Source organism: Canis lupus, chromosome 7 (assembly GCF_048164855.1).
Source record: "Canis lupus baileyi chromosome 7, mCanLup2.hap1, whole genome shotgun sequence".
Taxonomy (NCBI): domain Eukaryota; kingdom Metazoa; phylum Chordata; class Mammalia; order Carnivora; family Canidae; genus Canis; species Canis lupus.
Window position 1 is genome coordinate 63,138,329 of NC_132844.1, and position 21,985 is coordinate 63,160,313.

The 21,985-nt window shown below is 44.9% G+C and overlaps 1 long non-coding RNA gene across 2 annotated transcripts in view; it reads right to left on the minus strand.

The window, feature by feature from the left end:
• Window positions 1-10,295: 10,295 nt before the first annotated feature.
• The window catches only part of LOC140637065 (uncharacterized), a 35,350-nt gene continuing 23,660 nt past the window's right edge, over window positions 10,296-21,985 (minus strand). For both annotated transcript variants that reach the window (XR_012034303.1, XR_012034302.1), the window contains one exon: window positions 10,296-11,202. This is a non-coding gene — a long non-coding RNA (uncharacterized lncRNA). The remainder of the gene's footprint in view (window positions 11,203-21,985) is intronic.

Consider the following 21,985-nt stretch of genomic DNA (forward strand, 5'->3'; position numbering starts at 1 on the left):
TAGGAGAAGAATGCCTATTGTTCTAATAAAATTGAGGGGATGCAGAGAAGTATAAATCACAATTAGCCACACTTAATTCCCCAGTGACAACCACTGTTATTCCATTGGATCTGTTCTAGTTTTATTTTTTCCTCCCTAAACATTCTAAAATAAAATATTTGAAATTATACTACTATATACATAGGTTTTTGTTTGTTTGCTTGTTTTTACCCAGGTTAACCAGTACATTTAGAAGTTCTACAAAATGATAGTATAAAAAGTGTCTTGGTGGCATAAAAGATCTGCCAGTAGACTCTCAATTTAAAAATATAATGATTCAGAGCGTTAGTGCTCCAGTTGCTGGAAGTGATGGGGCCTCTTCACCCAGGCAGCATGGTCTGCTTGGCATCATGTGACCCCGTGGGATTGTGGGGAAAGCCCCAGGCCCAGGTAGAGGCAGGCGCTTCCTTCTCTGGGGTCTGCTCTGACTGTTGTCCTGGGAGGCCTCCAGGACAGAAGTGACAGGTCCAGGAGGGTTGTCCACCATGCCCTCACAGAGCACACTCTCACCCTGTTTCCTTGGGCACCCACCTGCTTGCACCTCAAGCAGGGGAAGATGCCGCTGGTGCTGGTTGGGTAACTGACCTAGGAAAGCGCCTTCCTGGCACTAGACCATCTCCTCCTGTGGAGGAGGATGGAGATACAGACCTTCCTCTTTCCTCTGCAGCTCTGTTCATCTCTCTGTCCTCCTCTCTGCTCCCAGTTGAAGGCAGAGTGACTGTCAGCACCATCCTTGCTTATGGCTGCCTCTAAAGGCCCCTCCTGAGCACAGAAGAACCAGGCTTTAGAGCCTCCAGACAGGCTCTTGGACTGCAGATTGTCTAAGCACCCACTTGCCCAGCCCTCTGGGAGAGAGAGGGCAATGCTGAGCCCCAAGGAGATCATCCATGGCTCTGTGGGGCCCTTGGACCACCCTGGTCACACCAGCTCCCTTGTCTTCTAATGCTGTCTTGGAAATGCTTGCCCCTGCTCTGCAAATCCTGCTTTCCAGGCTCCCACCATGCTGCTGTGCTTGCTCCTGCTCCCTCTGCCTCCCCCAAGGCATCCTCACCGTCCCTGCGTGGTCCCTCGTCCACTGCCCTAGCCTACACCCCTTTCCTTCCTGTGTGAAGGGAAAGGTTAAGTGGAGACACGCTCACCCTGTCTGTTGCGATAGAGACGTGGCAACTTTCTCCCCTAATCAATCTGTCAGGCATGATTAGGCTGCTATGAGACTCAGGCCAGCCAGCTCAGCAGGCTGATAGCTCTGGCACTGCTCACCCAGGTGCATGCACACCTGCACACCCCCACACCTGCACACACCTAAGTGTGCATACATACGCACTCACACACGTACAGACATGCACATACCTACGTGTGTGCATACACACAGGCACACCCTGGGTCTGCAGCCTCACTTTGTGACTGGGAAAACCTGTTTAAACAGAGAAGACACCCCTCAGGGGACAAACCACCACCCAACCATTTCTTCTTTCACCCCACAAGCATGCATGGAGTGGCTCCCATGTGACAGGTCCTCCTCCAGCAACTGGGAAGTGCCTGGCCTCAGGGATCCTGCAGGCTAGCAGGGAGCACACACAACCACTGGTAAGCTTAAGAGACAAGTGAGGGTTGTAGCATGGCCAAAGATGCTCAGAGCTTGGAGGAAGGAAAGGTGAGAGTGGTTACTGGGGTGGCAGGTGGTAGGGAGACTCTGAATCCCCTGTTACCACCAGGAGCAGACAGCCTGGTGCAAGTATCCTCTGCCACTGGTAGCTGTGTGACCTTGGGCAAATCACTTCCTTTCCCTGTTCCTCAGTTTCAGAATCTTTAAGATGGGGTTACAACCACTATTAGGTGGTTATGAGTTAGTGTGCATGAGCTGCTCAGGACAGAGTCTTGTGAAGAAGCTCAGTGAGAGCTTCCCTGGGATTGATCCAACTAAGGAATTGTCTCACCAGCAGGTGATCATCTGGAAGACTCAGCATTAGCATAAGGTGGCACAGACTAACAGAACAGGGCGCTGAGGTTGGAAAACATAGGGCATGGAGAACAGGCAGGCTACACCCTGCAGTGGAGGGCCTAGAGAAGTAAGGCCTGTAGCCAGAAACATGTCTTACCCACTTCTGATTTGGGCCAGGCCAGGCCTCCAGGCAAAATTGAATTTCATCTTCCAGAAATATATCTTGTACCAAAACCTTCTTTATAAAAACATCATGCAAAATGGCACAACTTGGCCCATATAGCTCTTGTGGGAGCCTGGGAACTGGGGGGTCCAGGGCACAGTTCCTTAGCCACTGTCCTGGAGACCCTCCTCTCTTTCCTTCTCTGCCCCACCCCTCTTTTTGCTCCCCCAACCCCTGCCCCCACGGAGATCCCTAGATGTGCCTGGACCACAGCCAGTAACTCACTCAGTGTGGATACCTATAAATAAGTCAAGTGGAAAGTTACACAAACAGAATTAGGACATCCTCAGTTAACACTTGGACTCTGCTCCTCATCAGTCCGGGTCAAGATCCCAACCTCCCTATTCTCCAGTTCCCAGAGCTCCTCAAAGTTCCCGGATCTGACATAGGATTGTCCAACCTAAGTTTTCTGCTACAGCTGCCCATGCTCATGACTAATATTGGGATTGCTGGGAGGGGGAGACACAGTCCTGTCCTCAGGGACCCCAGTCTGTTGGAGAGATTTTATTTTAGTTTATTAATTTTTTGTAAAGTTTTAATTTATTTATTCGAGAGAGAGAGAGAGTGAGAGATAGAAAGAGAGAGAGGGCACAATCACAGGGAGGAGCAGAGGGGGAAGGAGAGAGAGAATCTCAGGCAGACTTCCCAATAAGTGTGGATCCTGACATGGGGCTCCATCTCAGGACCCTGAGATTAGGATTTGAGCCCAAATTAAGAGTCTTTAGCTTAACAAATCGAGCCACCCAGGCACCCCATGCAGGGGAAATTTCAAACAAAGAAATAAACAAACACAAGAAAGACTAGGACATTAGAAAAGAGTGGAGCATTTCTGGAGAAGAACTTCCCAGAACTTCTGGAGAAGAACTCGGTGTTGCTTTGGGAATTGGGAGAGGCAGGAACAGGGATCTATATCTCATCTCACCTAGATAGAATCCCCATCATGAGAGCTGAGAGCAGCTGCCCTGGAGAAATCAGTACGCTCTTCATCCTTTCTTTTCACATTGAGCTTCATTCTCTCCTAAGGCTTTTCATGCCCTTTATGCTGTTGAAGCTTTATAACCCCTTTATAATAGCTCTACAAGGCCTGTGAGGAGGGCAGACAAGGCACCATACAATGGTAAAGGGAGGGGAAACTGAGGCTCTAGCCCTGTATACTGACCAGCTTGGTCCAAAGCTGGGCCTGGAATCCTGGATTTTGGCCAAAGGTCTTCTGTGCCAGCTTCCCCCTAGTGATTCTATGTTCTCTTTCTCAAAGTGGAAATAGTTGCAATCTTTAGCCATTGTAGAAACTGAATGCATCATGCAAGTCAAGCAACTCAAGAGAGACCTGGCATATTGTGAGTTCTCACTGTGCTATTACCACTACTACTTGTTATGTTTATTCAGGGCTCTACCCAAAGTGGACCCTAGAACAAGGGTTTGGATGCCATTAGTTTATTTGGGAGGGGAGCTCAGGAAGTGCCAGCAGGGGCATGGGGCAGTGACCCAGGGGTGGGGAGAGAGCCATTGTTGGGTGTTAGTGAGCAGCTACCACTAAGGAGAAATGGGTCTCCATTGCACTGAGGTCCTCTTGGCCATGTGTAGAACAGGCCACAGTAGTGGTCCCACCTGAAGGCAAGGAGGCCAGGAAATTCACCCCCCAGCTCCCACACAGCACTGCCCGCTACTGCCCCACTAAGGCCCTGGCAGTTGAGGCCCATCACACATGCCAGGTGAAAACCCCAGGCCAACCCACAGGTGCTATCAGTGGGGTCTCTTGGCACAAACTGGGACAGTGAGTCCCGAGAACACCAACCTCCACTATTTACACCTCCAAACCCCCTCAGGGAAATGTAACTCTCCTTATTGGATCCCACTATACTCAAAAGAATTCTATAAAAACTTCTGGCTGAAGCTCTCAAGGGCAGGGACTTAATCTGCTTTGACCACTGCTGTTTCCCCAGTGCCCAGCACACCACTCTGCACCAAACAGATGCTACAAGAAACATCTTTTGGAATATGAAGACCCCCCCATAATAACATTGTATGGTACATCTTCCCTTCTACCCATGCCTCGCAATTTCACATGCGCACCCCTCTAGGACAGGCCTGGGACTGTGTGCCCTTGTGCCTAGCACTGTGCCAGGGACATGGCCAATAGGTAAAACTCAGGTGTTGACTGAATGTGGATTCCTGGAATCCAGGGCATAATAGAGCTCCATAATGGGCAAGACATAGAGACCAGAATCCAAACCACTTAACGAGCACAGAAGCTGGAATGGGGGGCAGACAAGGTGTGGAGAGCCATCCGGAGAAGGCTGATGGATGAAAGATTACAAGTGTCAGAGCCACCTGGAAAAAAGACAGGAGACAACGTGCCCTTCCTCGCCAAATTGGCTGGCCTGTGGAACTTCCAACAGAGCGGGCCTCTGGCTTGGGGAAGCTGCCGTGAAACCCATGTTGTACAAAGAGAGAATAAATAGGAATTTTTAAGAAAGGAAGGTCTGCAGAGGAGGCTTTGTGAGCAACAAATGAGGAGGCCCCGCCAGAGAGTGTGCAGCTTTGGCAGTAATAAGGAGTCTGAAAATAGCAGATAGGGCAGGAAAGTTGCCACAGCATGAAGGTGGATGGGAGCTGATGGGCCGGGGGGGGGGGGGGGGGGGCTCCTGTGGGCTCCTTCAGTCTAGTAGGTGATCCATGGGGGGAAAACCACAGGAGGCAGGGAGGCCCCCTCGAATGTCCTTTCTGTAGTGCCTTTTCCTCTAGACTAGGCCAACCTTGCAATAGTGGCTGACTCCCTCCGCAGGATGTGGTTTGCAAGGTGTCTCAGTAGGGCATCATCACAATGATGTTGTATGAGAAGACCACCCCGAAATTCACTTGTCTAAGACAAGAGTTATTTACTTTCACATTTGTTTGTTTATTTTGCTTCTTACATTTGTTCACATTACTCCACCAAGACATGGGGTCTGTGTCCTCTTCTCCTTGAATCTGAGCTCAACCCAGGGACTGCCTGTAACCACCTCTGAAATGGCCTATCTCTAATTTTTGTTGTGCAAAGTATTAGTTTAATTAGATATTCTAGTACTGACAGCTGAAAACACCCTCTTAGGTGCCAAGATACTTCAAGAGAATTTTAGCCTGGGAGGCGGCTATCCCCTGGGGCCCCAGAGACAGGCCTCCATAGGCCAAGCTGTGGATTCAGGAGAAATACGTCTTCTCTCTTACTGCCAGTCCTCAAGCCCCGCCCCCCCATCTCCATCTCCAACCAGCTAGAAGAGTCTCCTGTTCTCCTTCACCATGACTTGCACGTCTAGTCCCATATTTAGGAACTATAGTTGCACCAGCGTCCCCTCTCCCAAACCCAGCAGGGTTGTCCAATTCAGGGATTTAGGGAGGATTGTTGTTCTGCCCTTGGAACCTCGGGGAACCACCACCCAGTCGGCGCTGTTGTTCTCATCTCCCTCCCCATGTGGGCTTAGCCCCACGCACCTCAGTTCTGATGGTTAAGAAGCGTCAACCCCAGCCAAGTGGGTCTGCATGCAAAATTCACAGGGATTTGGAGAGTTACTCATCATACCCTAGCACAGCTACCAGGACAGGGGTCTGGAGCAAGGGAGAGGAGAAGCAAAAGGCTCTGGACCAGTGGGCCCCGCAGGGGGTGCGGCCAGGGGATCCGAGTGCTGGAGAAGTGGTCATCTGTTTCCCTGTGCTGTGAATGACTCTGTCATCCTTCCCCGTGTATTTATAACTTGCTCTGTGGGCACAGGATGCTGTTGCTCCCTCTCTCTCTGCTTCGAAGGGCTCTCCTTATCTTCACTTCTTATTGGGCGTGTGTGTGTGTCAGTTGTTGTCACTTCGTGTGTCGCTCTCTCTGTACCTGGTCCCTAGTAGTCTCTTTTCCAGCAAAGCATTTGCTGACCTTCTGGAAGTATGTGTTTGTCTCTACCAGGTTTTCACAAAGGCCTTCAGTTTTTAAACTCAGAAACCCCTGAGATCCAGGGGTAATAACACAACTCCACATGGCATTTGGAGGGCGGATGACATTTTCTTCTCACAGCTGATAAGTGCTTCTCCTCTTCTGGCCATGGCAGGACACAGGTTCCCTTGTCTCTCAGAGCCATGCTTTGCAGCTGAAATTGTGCAATGGATTTCCCCTTAACTTCAACAAATAGAATACATTTGCTTGTGGGCTGCGTTGAGGACTTGAGGAAGATTATGCATGGCCAGTCACCAAAGGCAATGACTTGCTTTCACCCTGGGCCCTCCCCAGCGTCAGGGGCCGGGCCTGGGGCAGTGTTAAGGTCTCTGACCACCACCCACACTTCCTCCAGAGAAGGTAAATGATGAAGGGCTCACCTCCCAGACATCTGCTCTATCGGCTGATTGGCAGTCGTCCCCCACTCCCCTATCTGGGAGCTGAGCTGTCATTTTCTTAAACATCCCGATGACTAATGTTGGAGCAAAATCCTCAGAGAACTCAGAGGGGGCGGGGCAGGAAACTTTTGAGCTTGGCCCCCTGCCCCATTCCCTGCTAGGGGGATGCAGAATAGCTCTGCAACATCTGCATACTGGCTTCCTTTGGCAACATTTCTGCTTGCTTCATGGAGCTAGAACGTTCCAGTTAAACCTGTGGGGTTCCAGGGTCTCCGCCTGGGTACAGTCCTTGACCCCTGGACGTGGGTGGGGAAGTGAAGAATGCATATCTTCCCCGCATCCCCATCCCCAGCCGGCAGAGCAAATCCAGAACTGAAGGTCTTTGGGGTTCAGCCTAGGGTGCTAAGAATCAAGGGCTGAGAAAGATCCCTGGGCAGAGGGGAAAGCTGGCATTCCCTCATGTGTTCTTTGCCTCACCTGGTTTCCTAGGCAGGAGAGCTAGGAAAGGACAGGCAGGGAAGTCGGGCTTATAAAATCAGTATGTGCTCCCTTCTCTTACTTGAACTTCAGCAGAGGCACCATTTGACCTCCATGGAGCATAGAGACTTCCAGGCCCGAGGGGACCTACTCTGGTTCCATCAGCTGAAATGGCTCTGCCTTGACATACAGTACTCCTGGATGTGGGATGGGGATGGGGGACATGGCTGTAGCTGTAACAGGTCTTCAGAGGTCCATAGTGGCACCTCCTGAATGCCAGAGTTGCACAGAACATAGGCTCTTTTGTCCCACTCATTCATGTTACCCTAGGGGAAACTGAGGCACCACCACAGATCCAGATAGACTCCACAACTCACATAAGCACATTTGTGGAAGAACTAGTCTTCTGAGCTTACTGCCTATGACTCCAAACCCCCACCCTCAAAATCCAGGATTCTCTGGTCTGGCTGCATGTTCGAACTTTAAAATACCCATGCCAGGGCTGAAGCCCAGACTAATTGAATGAGAATCTCTAAAGGTAGAGTCTGGGTATTGAGTTTTTTTTGTTTTTGTTTTTTTTTAAGATTTTATTTATTTGTTTGAGAGAGAGGAGTGAGAGTGCACGAGTGGGGGGAAGGGGCAGAGGGAGAAACAGACTTCCTGCTGGGCAGGGAGCCCAATGGAATGCAGTCCCAGAACACCAAGATCATGACTTGAGCCAAAGTCAGACCCTTAACTGACTGAGCCGCCCAGGTGCCTCTGGTATTTTTTTAAGTCTGTTTATTGAATAACATCCTTCTAGAAAAGTCTATAAATCCTAAATACACACACTTGACAAACATTCACAAAACTAATATGCTCATATAACTAGCACCTGGCTCAAGAAACAAAGCATTGCCGGCTACTGGGAATCCTCCATGTGCCCCCTCGCAGTCTCCCCCTAAAGTTAACCAATAGCCCCACTTCTGATGTCTGAGATTGGTTTTGCTTGTTTGCGAACGTCATGTAAATGGAATACAAAGGTACGTACATTTTTGCATGTCTGACCTCATTCAAGAGCATTGTGTTTGTGGGAGGCATCCACGCTTTGCCTGTCATTACATTTGTTCATCGCATTGTGCTCTAGAATCTCATTGTGTGAATGTGCCAACTCTATCAGTTCTCTGATTGATGGGCAGAGGAATCATTTCTGGGTTGCCTCACTGTGCAGAATGCTGCTATGAACATGTTTGCATGTGTTTTTGGTGGAGCTATGCATGCCTCTCTGTGGGTACACACCTAGGCAAGTGCCGGGTCAGGAGGCATGTACGCCACTTAGTTGAGATACTGCCAAGTAGTTTTCTGGTATGATTGTACCACTTTTACTCCCACCAGCAGTGTATGAGGATTCTGGTGTCTTCACACCCGGCTAGGACTTGGTATCATCTGTCCTCTTCACTTGAGGCAGCCTGTGGGGTGTGCAGTGGAATCCCGCTGTGGTTTGTTCCGCATTTCCCTGATGGCTAAGGAAGCTGAGCACCCGGACATATTTATTGTCCACTTAGGTAGCCTCTTTGGTAAAGTGCTCTGTAAAGTTTTTCTCCAGACATCTGTATTTTTTTAAAGTTCCCCTGGTGATACTAATACATAATCAGGTTTGAGAACTTCTGTGTCTTAGCCATTACAGTAGGAAGCTTCTGGCTTGGGGAGACAGAATTGGTGAAGCTGGGGCAGGCTCTGTGCACGCGTGCGTGTGTGTGCGTGCGTGTGTGTTTGTGTGTGTGTAGGTGCAGCAAGGGCACCTATAGAAGCCATAATCCTGGAGTCTAGGATGCCCCTTGGGGGCAGCTGAGCTGGAACATTCTGGAAGGCACACTTACCAAGAGAAGGTAAGATACTCCCATCCAGGGGAGAAGCAAGGACCACGTCACAACCACAGAAACACGATGCAACCATGGCCAGAGCAGCAGGTGGCCAGAGCCCCACAAAGCTGACCCCAGGAGTTCCTGGCTGTCCCAGAAGTCTCCCTCTGATTTAACACCCTCTGAATTAAAGGGCTTGTGGCGGGCTCGGCCCCACTGGAGCCATCTTTATTAGGAACAAAATAAAGGAAGGTCATTGAGCCACATAAACCAGAAAAAGTGACATCAGATATCGACTGTAAGAAAGGGGGATTAATGATGGTTTGTTGACAGGAAGGCAGGAGCCGGCCCCAGTCGCCCCCCCAAGTAGGGACCTGGAAGCAAACATTTCATTTTGACGTCTGCCAGCATAGCCCAGATAATCAGATTTCTCTGGGAGGACAAGGCGAAAGCATCAATAAAAAAGGGCAGATTTATCCTCCTAGCCTCCCAAGCTTAGTATGTATGTACTGGACCACTTATCCAATCACAGCAAGACTCAGATGTTGTCACTGTCACCTTCACTGTCCCCGGTGCTCCCTTGGCTTGTTTGTGCAGTGGGCAGGGTGATATCACAGACCCCTGCCCTCCTTGGCTCCTCTGGGAGCTTGGGGTCTCACCCCAGGTCACAGCTCCTCAGAGCCATCTGTCTATGCCCTGGGCACCCCGTGGTCCCTCACACTAAGACCGACTAGGGCTTGATTATCCCATGAGCTCTAACAACCGTGCTCCACAGAGTGAGGACCCATCACAGGACAAACTCCAGACCAGGCAGCAGTTGTCAGCTCAGAGAGATGAAGCCCAGGACGCCGTGTCAGAAGCACCTGAGGACTCCCTGGGCCTGGACTTCTCCCTTTGGACTTCCCAAATGACCTCCCCCACAAGTTTTACTCTGTAACCAACTTGCAGAGAAGTTTTGTTATTTGTTTGAGCATGTTGAAAACAGTTGTTGATTGGGTTTCTAGTTGGAAATGTTTCTAGAAGGATTATCTAGTCCCTCCCTCTCACTGTGTATCATCATCACAATGATGCTTTTTGCAGAGAACTTGATATGTGCCAGGCACTGTTCTAAGTGCACGCCACACTTGAGTGTATTTTATCTAACAATAATCCTACAACATAAGTGCTTTTGCCAGGGCCCCTCTACAGGTAAAAAACCTGAGGCACAGAGAGGTGATATAATTTATCCATGGCCACACAGCCACAGTATATAAAGAAATAAAGACTTGAAAAGCACAATAATATTGTCATCATAATTTACTGAGTGCATATGTTAATGTCAGAGGTTTTATGTATTTTATTCTCAAGTCTTAAAAAATTCCTGTAGGGTGGTGTATTAGTTTGGCTAAGGCTGTCACAACCAAGTACCACAAACTGGGTGGCTCGAACAATAGAAATTTATTGTCTCATTGTTCTTGGAAGCCAGATGTCAAGGTCAAGGTGTCAGCAAGGCCGCATTCCCTCTGATGGCACTAAGGAAGGGTCTGGTCTGGGCTCCTCTCCCAGCTTCTGATGGTTCCTGGGCTCGTGGCAGCAAAACACCAATCTTCATATGGCATTCTTCCTGTGAATAGCAGTGTCCAATAGTGTCCTTTTATAAGGACACTAGTCATATTGGGATTAGGGATCCACCCTCATGACCTCATCTTAACTTAATTATATCTGTAAAGACTTCAGTTCTAAATATGGCCGCATTCACAGGGGTTAGGACTTCAACATCTTTCCAGAGCACCTCAATTCAACTATAGCAGGTGGGCATTCTCCTCTGTTAGCAATGAGAAAAGTAAGATTAAGAAGTGAAGTGACTTGGCCCAGGCAGCAGAGCTGGTCGGGGGTGATGCCTACACCCACACCGAAGGCTGCACATGGGGCTCACATGGGGAGCTTTCAAAAGCACTGCTCCCTGCTCCATTTGAAGAGATTTATTGCTGCCCTCCCCCACCCAGTGTTCTATGTGTGGCCAAGGTTGAGGCCATCAGAGTTCAAGCCTGGGCAGCCTGCCATACTGGTGTTGCCTGTGTCTTGGGTTGGGGAGTGTCAGAACTGCCCGGATGGCAACTTGTTGGCACCACCACCACTATCCTCTCCCGAGTGCCTTTCTGCATAATTCTTCCATTAGCCAGCTCTCTGGGGACACCTTTAGCTCATGTCTACCATCCTTAAGTGCCCTTTGCTTTCCAGGTGGGTGCTTGGCTCTGCGGTTTAAAAGGAAGCTCAGCACCTTTCCTCCTTTTCCAGGGAGCTGAGGCATCTCTTCCTTACTCATTTCAATGATCTCTTAAGACCTACCAGGATATCAGCACAAAAGTACAGGATTAGTGTAGAGAGACAGTCATGCAGTAAAGATGCACAGAAGGCATCCTCACACCAACCAGGGGATGCCCATCACAGGCAGAATGGTAGCTTCTGTCTCATAGGAATGCAGGGAGATTTTCCTCCTCCCGAAGACTGTCACTAAGGAGTCAGTGAGTTTGGGGTTCAGGTCCAGCCGGAACCACAGCACAAACTAGAGTTGTAAAGAGCTTTACCTGTGAAGAGCCCTCCAACATCCAGTCCTTTGTGCAGAAGGTCTGTAAGGCAAATCTTGCAAACTTTGCTGTTTAGGTAGATGCTTTAGAGATGTTATGTGACTTACTTCCATTACAGGTGGTATTCGTGGGGATAGGGTAAGACCTGGGATTCCTTCTCCGGTTCTTTATGCTTATCTCTCATGCAAAATACTATATATATATATATATAGTAATTAGGAAGCACAGATAAAGGGGAAAGGGGGTAAAGGAGAAAAAACTAGGGGGGAAGGTTGTAGCCGAAAGGTACCCTCTTAAGCCTGGCTCCTCGTGAAACAAGGTCTGGGGACATTAGCTCAAGAGGTGCTCTTGGGACCATGCTTATGGAAGGAAAGGGCAAATGGCAGGATGGGACAAGAGTAGAAGCTGGGCCAGGATTCATCACTATAACAGGAAGTGGAGTGAAAATGGAATTGGGGCAAGGCCAAGCTGTTCCACTCCCACATGGATTAGTCTTTGGGTGTGAGCTACTAGGGGGAATGGTGTGACCTTGGACAAGCCATATCTCTTTGGCCAAGGGTAGAATTGTTAAGTTGAGCAAATAAATATAAAAGATGCCCAGTGAAATTCAAATTTCAGATTACCAACAACACCTTTTTAGTGTAAGTATGTCCCAAATATATCACATGGGACATACTTATACTTTTTTTATTTTAAAGGATATGTTGTTCATCTGAAATTCTAATTTAACTGAGTGTTCTGTATTTTATCTGAAAATCCTAGGGGAAGATTAATTTGTGAGCAGCTAGTCCATAACACTGAGCAGCTAGGAGAATGGATGTCTGAGCCCTGGAGGTAGGATCTGCTCAGCACAACATTGCATCTACTACAGGTGCTATACATTTGCAGTGATGGAGTCCAAGGCCAAGTCTCAGTTTCCTGGCAGCCAAAGAACAATACATTTTAACTTTAGCAGTAGCCTAACATTTCTGAATCTTGGGACATTTTGCTTAGGAGAAATGCAGATTGTTTTGGTCATGAAACTTCAAAAATTTCTCCTTATGCTTTGTCATAGTGGGAATAAGGTGATATAGTTACTACAGTCATTCTAACTCCAAGGGATGGTGGTCTGGCTAACGTTACATCTTGCGAAGGACAAGGTTTATTTATTCATATATTTGTTCAGCATATATCTATTAAGCCCCTGCTGAGACTCAGCACTGAGCTGGATACCAGACATTTAGTGATGAACAAGGCAACTATTGCTCCTGGTCTCAGAGAGGTGACAGTCTACCCACCTGGGATATACAGCTTAAATCAGGATGACAAATAGGTCTCCTGAATGAAATGCTAATCTGTTGGTGGAGGCTGACTGCATCTCTGAGGTGGGAAGGCTTTATAATCAGTCAGAATTCAGGTTAGACCACTGTAGCAAAGAGAACCCAAAATATAGTGAGTTAAATAAGACTGAAGTGTATTTGACAGTAGGTCACCTGGGGGAGGTGAGACTGCCTTGTGTCCCTCGCTCCCAAAGTTGCCAAGGATTCAAACTTCTTCTATCTTGATGCTCCAAGATGACAGCTCACCAATACCTCATCTGCATTCTAGCCAGAGGAAGGCAAGGGGAGCTCATAACTCTTCACTGTAAAAGCATTATAAGAAACTTGCACACATCCCTTTTCTCCACTTCCATTGGGCAGACCTTAGTTACACAGCCACACCTTCCTGCAGAAGAGGTTGGGAAGTGATGTAGCCCTTGTCTGCGAGGCCACCTGTCCAGCTAAGGGTGGAGTGGATCTATTTTAATAACAGATTAGTAAAAGGAGGAGGGAGTGGCTACTGGGGACCACCCACAGATTCTGAGAGGAAGGAAGTGCTAGGTCTTAGTGATATCTGTCATGGAAATAAGATATAGAATTAAGGTGTTTATGGCACCTGCAACTCACAGTGCTGAGGCTCGCTGGCCCCAGGTTCCTGATGTATCCTCTGATACTCTACTCAAGTATTTTCTAACGCAGCCAGGCTATAAGAAAGGATCACTTATCAAAGGCTAGTGAGGTCAGATTCTGATGGCTGGGGTGAGGGAGCAGGGGCCAGGAAGAGCATATCTCCATTTTTGGAGCTCTGTCTATTCATTAAATTCATTTTGACGGATTATCAGACCTCAGGATAAAGCTGGCATAGGGCGCAGGGGCCACAAGAGAAAGGTAACTGGCATTTTTTTAAAAAATTGCATGTACCAAGCTTTATACATTTTTACATATTTATGTAATGCTCACAAGCAGCTCAAATTTTGTTTTTGTTTTCAGTCCCCTGGTCTAGGCAAGGAAAACAGAAGCAAAAATCAGAGTTGAGTTTGAAATAGCGACCACCTTGACCTAACTGATATTTATAGAATATTACCTCCAACAACCGTAGAATGTACATTCTTTTCAAGCACACCAAGTATGTTGTACAAGATGGAAATGTTCTGGACCATAAAATAAGTCTTAATAAATTTAAAAGGATGGGAGGTATACAGGATATGCTTTTTGACCACTATAAAGCCAAATTAGAAATCAATAACAAGGGGTGCCTGTGTGGCTGGGTACATTAAGCATCTGCCTTCGGCTCAGATCATGATCTTAGGGTCCTGGGATCAAGCCTCACTTTAGTGGGGAGTCTGCTTCTCCCTCTCCCTCTGCCCCTCCCCCTGCTTGTGCTCTCTCTCCCTCTCAACTAAATAAGTAAAATCTTTTTTAAAAAATCAACAATGAATACAAAACTATAAAGATTTAGAAGTTGAGCATTTTTCTAAAGGATCATAAATTAAAGAAGAAATCATGGAGGAATTACAAAATACTTCCATGAGTAATAAAAAATACACCATATCGAAATCTGTGGGAGATAGCTAATGCGGTTCTTAGAGGGCAGTTTATGGCTCTAAACGTTTATATTAGGAAAAAAGAAAAAAAAAAGGAAAAAAGAAATGTCTGAAATCAATTATGTAAGGTCCCACCTAAGAAAATAGAAAACAGGGGCACCTGGGCGCATAGTTGGTTGAACGTTGGACTCTTGATTTTGGCTCAGGTCTGACCTCAGGGTCCTAAGATGGAGCCCTGCATCAGGCTCCACTCTCAGTGTGGAGCCTACTTGGATTTCTCTCTCCCTCTTCCCAGCGCCTCCTTCTCTCTCTCTCAAATTAAAAAAAAATTTTTTTTAAAGAAGCTGGAAAACAAAGCAAAGCAAGCACAGAGTAAGTAGAAGTGAAAAAAGAATAAAGATAAAAGCAGAAATCAGTGAAGTCAAAAACAGATGACAGAAATAAATCGCCTGTCAAAAACTACAACAAAACTTCTAGCCAGATTCATTAAGGAAATAAATACAAATGACTAATCTCAGGAATGAAGTGAGAACATACTGTAGATCTTAAAGATATTAAAAAGATAATAAGAAAATATGAATAACTTTGTCCCAATAAACTTAACAATTTAGATTAAATGGAATCATTTCTTGAAATAATCAAATTGCATAGCTGATTCAAGAATAAAATAGAAAAATGTTAATAGCTCTGTATCTAGTAAAGAAATTGAATTTGTAATTAAAATATTTGCATAAAGAAAACTCCAGGTTCAGGTGGTTTCATTGGTAAATTCTCTCAAGCATTTAAGAATGAAATAATACCAATTCTACTCAAATGCTTCAAAGGACTGAATTGTACCCCCCAACCCCATCCATATGTTGAAACCCTGAGCCCTAATATTGGTATTTGGTATTTGGGGATGGGATCTTTGAGAGGTAATTAGGTTTAAACGAGGTCATGAGGGTGGGGCCCCAGGATGGGATTAGTGTCCTTATAACAAGAGACACCATAGATCCTCTCTCTCTTTCTCTGCCTTGGGAGGATGCAGAGGAGACGTAGACATCTGCAAGCCAGGAAGAGAGTTCTCATCAGAACCTGAAGAACCTGACCATGCTGGCACCTTGATTTTGGACTTCCAATCTCCAGAAATGTGAGAAAATTAATTTCCATTTTTTGAGCCACTATGATATTTTGTTATGGCAGCTTGAGCTGACTAATATAAACTTATCCACACAACAAAGAAGGTGAGAAAACTCTCTAACTGATTTTATGAGGTCAGTATTAGTACCCTAATACCAAAACCAGAAAAAGACAGTATAAAAAAATGTAATGGACCAATATCCCTCATGAACATAGATTTCTTAACCAAAAAAAAAAAAAAAAAAAAAGATTCTTTAAGATTCTTTAACCAAATATTAGTAAAATGTGTACAGCGATGCATACATATTTATGTGACATCATGACTAAGTAAGGTTTATTCCAGTAATGCCAGATTGTTTTAATATTCAAAAATCAATCAATATAATTCTCGATATTAGCAGAATAAAGGCGAACAAATGACCACATCCAGCAGATGCAGACAAAGCATTTGACAAAAACGCAGCACCCAATTATGTTAAAAACTCTTAGCAAATTGAAAATAGAGAATTCCTCAATTTGATTAAAAAACTCTGGGAAACAAACTAGGGGTGGTGGAAGGGGAGGAGGGCGGGGGGTGGGGGTGAATGGGTGACGGGCACTGAGGGGGGCACTTGACGGGATGAGCACTGGGTGTTATTCTGTATGTTGGTAAATTGAACACCAATAAAAAATAAATTTATTATAAAAAAAATGTCTACCAAGGGCAGTCCAGGTGGCTCAGCGGTTAAGCACCTGCTTTCAACCCAGGGCACGATCCTGGAGTCCTGGGATCTAGTCCCACATCGGGCTCTCTGCAGGGAGTCTGCTTCTCCCTCTGCCTGTGTCTCTGCCTCTCTGTGTCTCTCATGAATAAATAAATAAAATCTTTAAAAAAATGTCTACCAAAATCTTATAGCAAACATTATACTTAATAGTTAAAGATTTAATGCTTTCCCTCTTGTCAAGAAATATGAAGCATATGAATTTTACTCTACTTGCAAGCTAACAAGTTAGCCTACCACAGTCTTATGGATATTGTATTGGTTGGCTGGTGCTGCCATTAACTATCACCCAATTGTGGCTTAAACAATAGAAATTTTTTTTCCCCAGTTCTGGACGATAGAAAGTCCAAGGTCAGTTTTTTTTTTTTAAGATTTATTCATTTATTCATGAGAGACACAGAGAGAGAGGCAGAGACATAGGCAGAGGAAGAAGCAGGCTCCCCGCAGGGAGCCCAATACTGAACTTGATTCCAGGACACTGGGATCACGTTCTGAGCCGAAGGCAGACACTCAACTGCTGAGCCACACAGGTGCCCCCAAGGTCAGGTTTATGGACTTACTGGCTTGTGGAATGTACTTGGTCCTCACATGGCCTTTCCTCTGGGTGTCGCAAAGAGGGAGGGGGGAGAGATAGGGAGGGAGAATGAGAGAAAAGATGAACGAGGGTGGAGGAGAGAGAGAGAGAAGCAAATTCTCTGATGTCTCTTCTTATAAAAAGACTAATCCTAAGGTCAAGGTCCCATCTTTATGATCTCGCTTAACCCTAGCCATCTTCTTATAGGCCCTATTTCTAAATTCATTGGAGTTAGTCATATTGGGCTTTAGTGCTTCAACATATGAATTTTGGGGTACACAATTCAATCCATAGCAGATGCTGACAGATGACATGACCTCTGTGTCAGAAACAAAGAGCTTAATTCCTCACAGCACAGCAGGTGGCAGGAACTTCATGTTCTCATCATTGTCCCCCAGGCCCTATTGGGCCCTATTGGGCCTAAATGGGTATTTTGCACAAAATAGTTTTGTGTCACAGATGAGGAATGCTAAGCTTAGGGAACTCTAATCTTTTATAAGGTGTTGCATGCAAACTTGCCCAGCTTTTGCCCTGAAAGGATTATTCTGGACAGCAAACAGATTGTTCCTCTTTTGCAAATGGAGACACTATCTCTGTCTTCCTGGGCTATTTACAGTACAAATACTCTTGAAAAGATAATCCAGAATAAAAGATAGTCCAGAAGCTTGTATCTCTGTCTGCCTGCATTTCTTTTACAGAAGAGAAATCTCTTGCACAAATGTGTAAAATCCATGGAGAATTATTTTCCAACATTCCTCAGATAGAGAACATGGGAAGGATACCCATCTCACCACTTTAATTCAATGATGTACTAGACATGATGGCCAGTGAGGAACCCAAGAAAGGCATAGAGATTGGAAAGAAAGAAATAAAAATGGATGACCATTTGTAGATCATCTGGCTGTTTATATAGAAAATGCCCAGGAATCAGGATTTGTACTACAAAACAATTACTAGAATAATAAATGACTTTAGAAAGATAACAAGAAGTAAGGTCAAATACTAAAAGCAACTAGATTTCTACATAGCAATAAAAAAAATTCTTAAAATTCTACTTTTAATAGTAACAAGTCATAAAACACTTAGGAATAAATTTAAGAAAATAAATGCAAGCCTGAAAGGTACAAAACATGTCGAGAAAAAGTCAAGAAGATCTAAACAACTGGAATGATATTCCATGTTTGTGAATTGGAAGACTCAAAACTGGTATGATGTCAAGTCTCCCTGAATTAAATTCTCCCCTTAGATTCACTGAAATCCCAATCATAATCCCAACAGGTATTTTAAAAAGGTACTGACAAACTAATTTTAAATTTTATATTGAAATGCAAAAGACTTAGAATATATAAATCCTTTTAAAAAGAACACAGTTGGAGGGCTTATGCTATTTGTCTCCAAGACTTATTATAAAAGCTATAGGAATCCAAACGGTATGGATTGACATGAAGATCAGCAAATAGGTCAATGGGATAGCAGAGAGAGCCTCAAAATAGACTCATGTATCTGTAAATATTTGATTTTCACCAAAGGCACCAAATCAATGTAATGGAGAAAAGGAAAGTCTTTTTAAGCCAACAGCACTAGGAGAACTGGATATTAACACAGAAAAAAATAATCTCAGCCCTTGCTTCAAACACACACACAAATTAATTTGATATGGATCATTAACTATAAAGCTGCCAGCAGAAACTGGGAAAAATATCTTTGTTACTTAGGAATAGCAAAGGTTTCCTAGACAGGATTAAGGAAGACAATAACCATCAAAGAAAACGTTAAATCAGATTTTGTGAAAATTCAAAACTTCTGCTTATCAAAAAACACTATTGAGGGGGAACCAGGCAAGACCCAGATTGAGGGAAATATTTGCAAAACATATATCTGACAAAGGACTAGTGCCCAGAATATATACATCATTCTGCAACTCAATAATAAAAAGACAAACAATCCAATAAAAATAGGCAATGATTTGAATAGACAAAGAAAGATAAATGAATGGCCAATAATCACATGAAAAAGATGCTCAATATTGTTAGTCATCAGGAATATGTAAATTAAAACTATACTGATATACTACTGCACACCCATCTGAATGCCCTGAGTTAAAATAACTAACAGCACAACTGTTGGTAAGGATGTGAACTGGAGTTCTCGTATATTGCTGATGGGAGTGTAAAATGGTACAATTACTTTGGAACATTTTGGCAGGTTGTTGTTTTGTTTTGTTTTGTTTTGTTTTTATGAAACTAAACATATATCTAACCTATGACCCAATAAGTTCATCTGTGGATATTTATCCATATGAAATGGGAGCATATGTCCACAGGAACTGTTGCTCATAGCAGCTTTATTTATAATTGCTCAGAACTGAAAGCAGTCTAGGTGTCCATCAGCAGGAGAATGGGTAATCAAACTGTGATATATTCATTCAATGAGCTACTACTCAGCCATCAAAAGGAATGATTTACTGATTCACCCAGCATGGAGGACTCTCAGAAACTAAGTGAAAAAACCCTTATGCAGAAGAGTATGTACTGTACGCTTATGCTTCCATTTACATAAAATCTGGCAATGATGCTATGGTGAAAAAAATCAGAACAGTGCCTGTGTTGCAAAATTGACTGGAAGAGGTAGGAGGGGACTTTCTGGAGCTATGGCAATGTTCTAGGACTTTGGGTTACACAAGCATGTGTATTTGTCCAAACTCATCAAATGGTGTATTTAAGGTTGAAGCATTCACTGTATGTAAATTTCACCTAAAAAAGAACTGTAAACAAATATCAAACTCTAGTTAGTGACATGTATACTGAAGTATTTAAAAATGAATTGCACCGATGTCTGGAATATGCTTTCAAATGCATAAAAAATAAGATTTATTGATGGATGGATAGATGATAGGTAGATGAGAAACCAAATATTCTAAAATATTGTAGAATATAGGTGATAAGTATATGGTACTCATGATAAATCCTTTTCCCTTTTCAGTATATTTGAAATTTTTCATTTAAAAAATATGAGGAAAATACGAAGAAAGTATCATTGAAAAAGCATTTGCATATGCCCCCAAATTTATGGAGAATAAAATTTTTTTCCTATAATGATATATGCAAGGATGCTTAGCTTTTAAGCAACAGATTTGCAGCAAAAGGCTGCCCCAAAGAACAGAGATGACATGCATTAATTAAAGAACTTTCATATAAACGTATAACCTCAAGGCTAATCTTTTCGGTTTTTAGTATGATAGTCTGCCTTCATCAAAGTCATTAGTGGGAATGAGAATGTGATTATGTCTCTGCACGTCTGTTTGCATTTCACAGCTGCTAGTGAGGCTCAGTCAACACTCTCACGTGCTAATAATTGTAATCAACCCATTTGTTCATTTAAGACAAACAAATGATTACTCTGTGAGAAAGAAATACCTTGAGTCCTAATTTGCTAATTATTAGTTCTTATGAATATTAGCCAGTTATTCTGCTCCTCTCCTCAAACATATAGAACCTTGAAGCTATTATTTTTTTCCCTCCTGGAGGATTGTTCTGGGAGTTTTTCTATGTCCCACCTGGTTTATAAATGCCCAGTTAAAAGAAATATGCAGTGGTTATTTTATACACATGTGCATACACACACACACACACACACACACACACACGATAATGGAAGGGAAAGCCTTTAAAAGTACACTGTAATGAAAATCACAATGTGCATGCTAGAGCCATGTCAGGTGGTGGAAAGGACACCCAATCACATCTGAGGATTGATGCACCCATTCTGCTGTGTGTGGGCCCTGTCCTCAGGAGCTCTGTCCGTCTATGTGAAAGGTCCAGGTTAGAAGATACATATCCTTCACCAACTTGGAAACTGGAAAAGAACCCCTTAATCAAAGATGTACATGTATCTCATTTGAAAGTGAAATGAAGACTAATGGAAGGTCATTGAAACTCCTCCTTTTGGTCAACTTCTTGTAAAAGGTGAGCTCCAAGATCAGCTGAGAATGAGAAAAAAACACAGGAACCAACAAAGGGAGGAAGAGGTTGCCCTGGAAGGCTATGCATGAACAAGAGCATAAAGAAAGGACATAAAGACACTGACTGTCATGCATGTCGGGGAGATGGCACATCTTCCCACACACACCAGCTCACTGTAAGCTCCCAAGTCCATGGTATCCCTCTTCAAGCTGGGTCTTCACTTTGAGGTCCTCTGGGATGAGCAGTGGGCAACCTTGATAAACTTGTAAGGTCAATGTCACAGGCCCCATCGCCCTGGTCAGAGCACTGCTTCTCTAGAAGATAGTCAGCTTCCTCTTCTTTCTAACACACCTCTCACTTAACCTCTCACGGGTGCTGTGAAAGCTAGCATTGCTTGGTTTCAGCATTTGTAGGCTGTGGCCCTGGGGATGTTATCTACCCACTGATTTCTCTAGTACGCCCCCTTTAGCCTCTATGCTGGGACAAATGCTAAACAGGAAACTTTTCATTCAGAAAGATGCTTAAAGAACAAGAAGGGAGGTTGGGAACCAGGAGCAAGGAGCTCCTAACAGGTGAGACAAAGCCATTCTCCAGGGTAACCAACTCGTCCTTTCTTGCCTGGGACTTTGCCAGTTTTAGCACTGGAAGTCTCACATCCAGGGAACCTGCCCCTCCACCTCAGTCCTGGGCAAATTGGGATAGTTGGTCACCCATAGCTTTCCTGTGCCCTCCAGAGGCCAGGCAGGACATTACTGTTCTACCTACCTGGGGGATTCCAGACAGAGCAGGAGTGGTATAGCTAAAGTTCTCTTACACAGGAGTGCCGGATTCCTGTCTTAAAGGAGTCCAAAATCTCTAGCTTAGAGCTATTCCCTCCCCTTCCCTCTCCACCCCAGGTCTGTCCTGGAGATTGAGGAAGGGATAGTGATTCCTGCAGTGGAGGGATCTGAGAAGTCACAGTTCCACCCGAGCTTGGGTCACTTTGCATTCTGGGCAGTTGTTCAGAGAAGGGGGCCTTCCATTCTGGCCATCCTCAAAGATCAGCCCTAACTGCTTGGCAGTCATCCTCACAGCTCCTCAGGGTGCCTGGCAGGAGTGTGACAGTTATGTTAGCTTCGTGTCAGGCCCGCCTCTCTGGCTTTCTACTCTGACCACTGCAGCAGCCTGGAATAGTGCTGCAAGGCACCAACAACCTGGAAGCTGGCATGCAAGAGAGGGGCGCGATACTCATGGAGACACACTGTCTGGGTGTGCCCCCTGCCCTTTATAATATAGCCTCCAT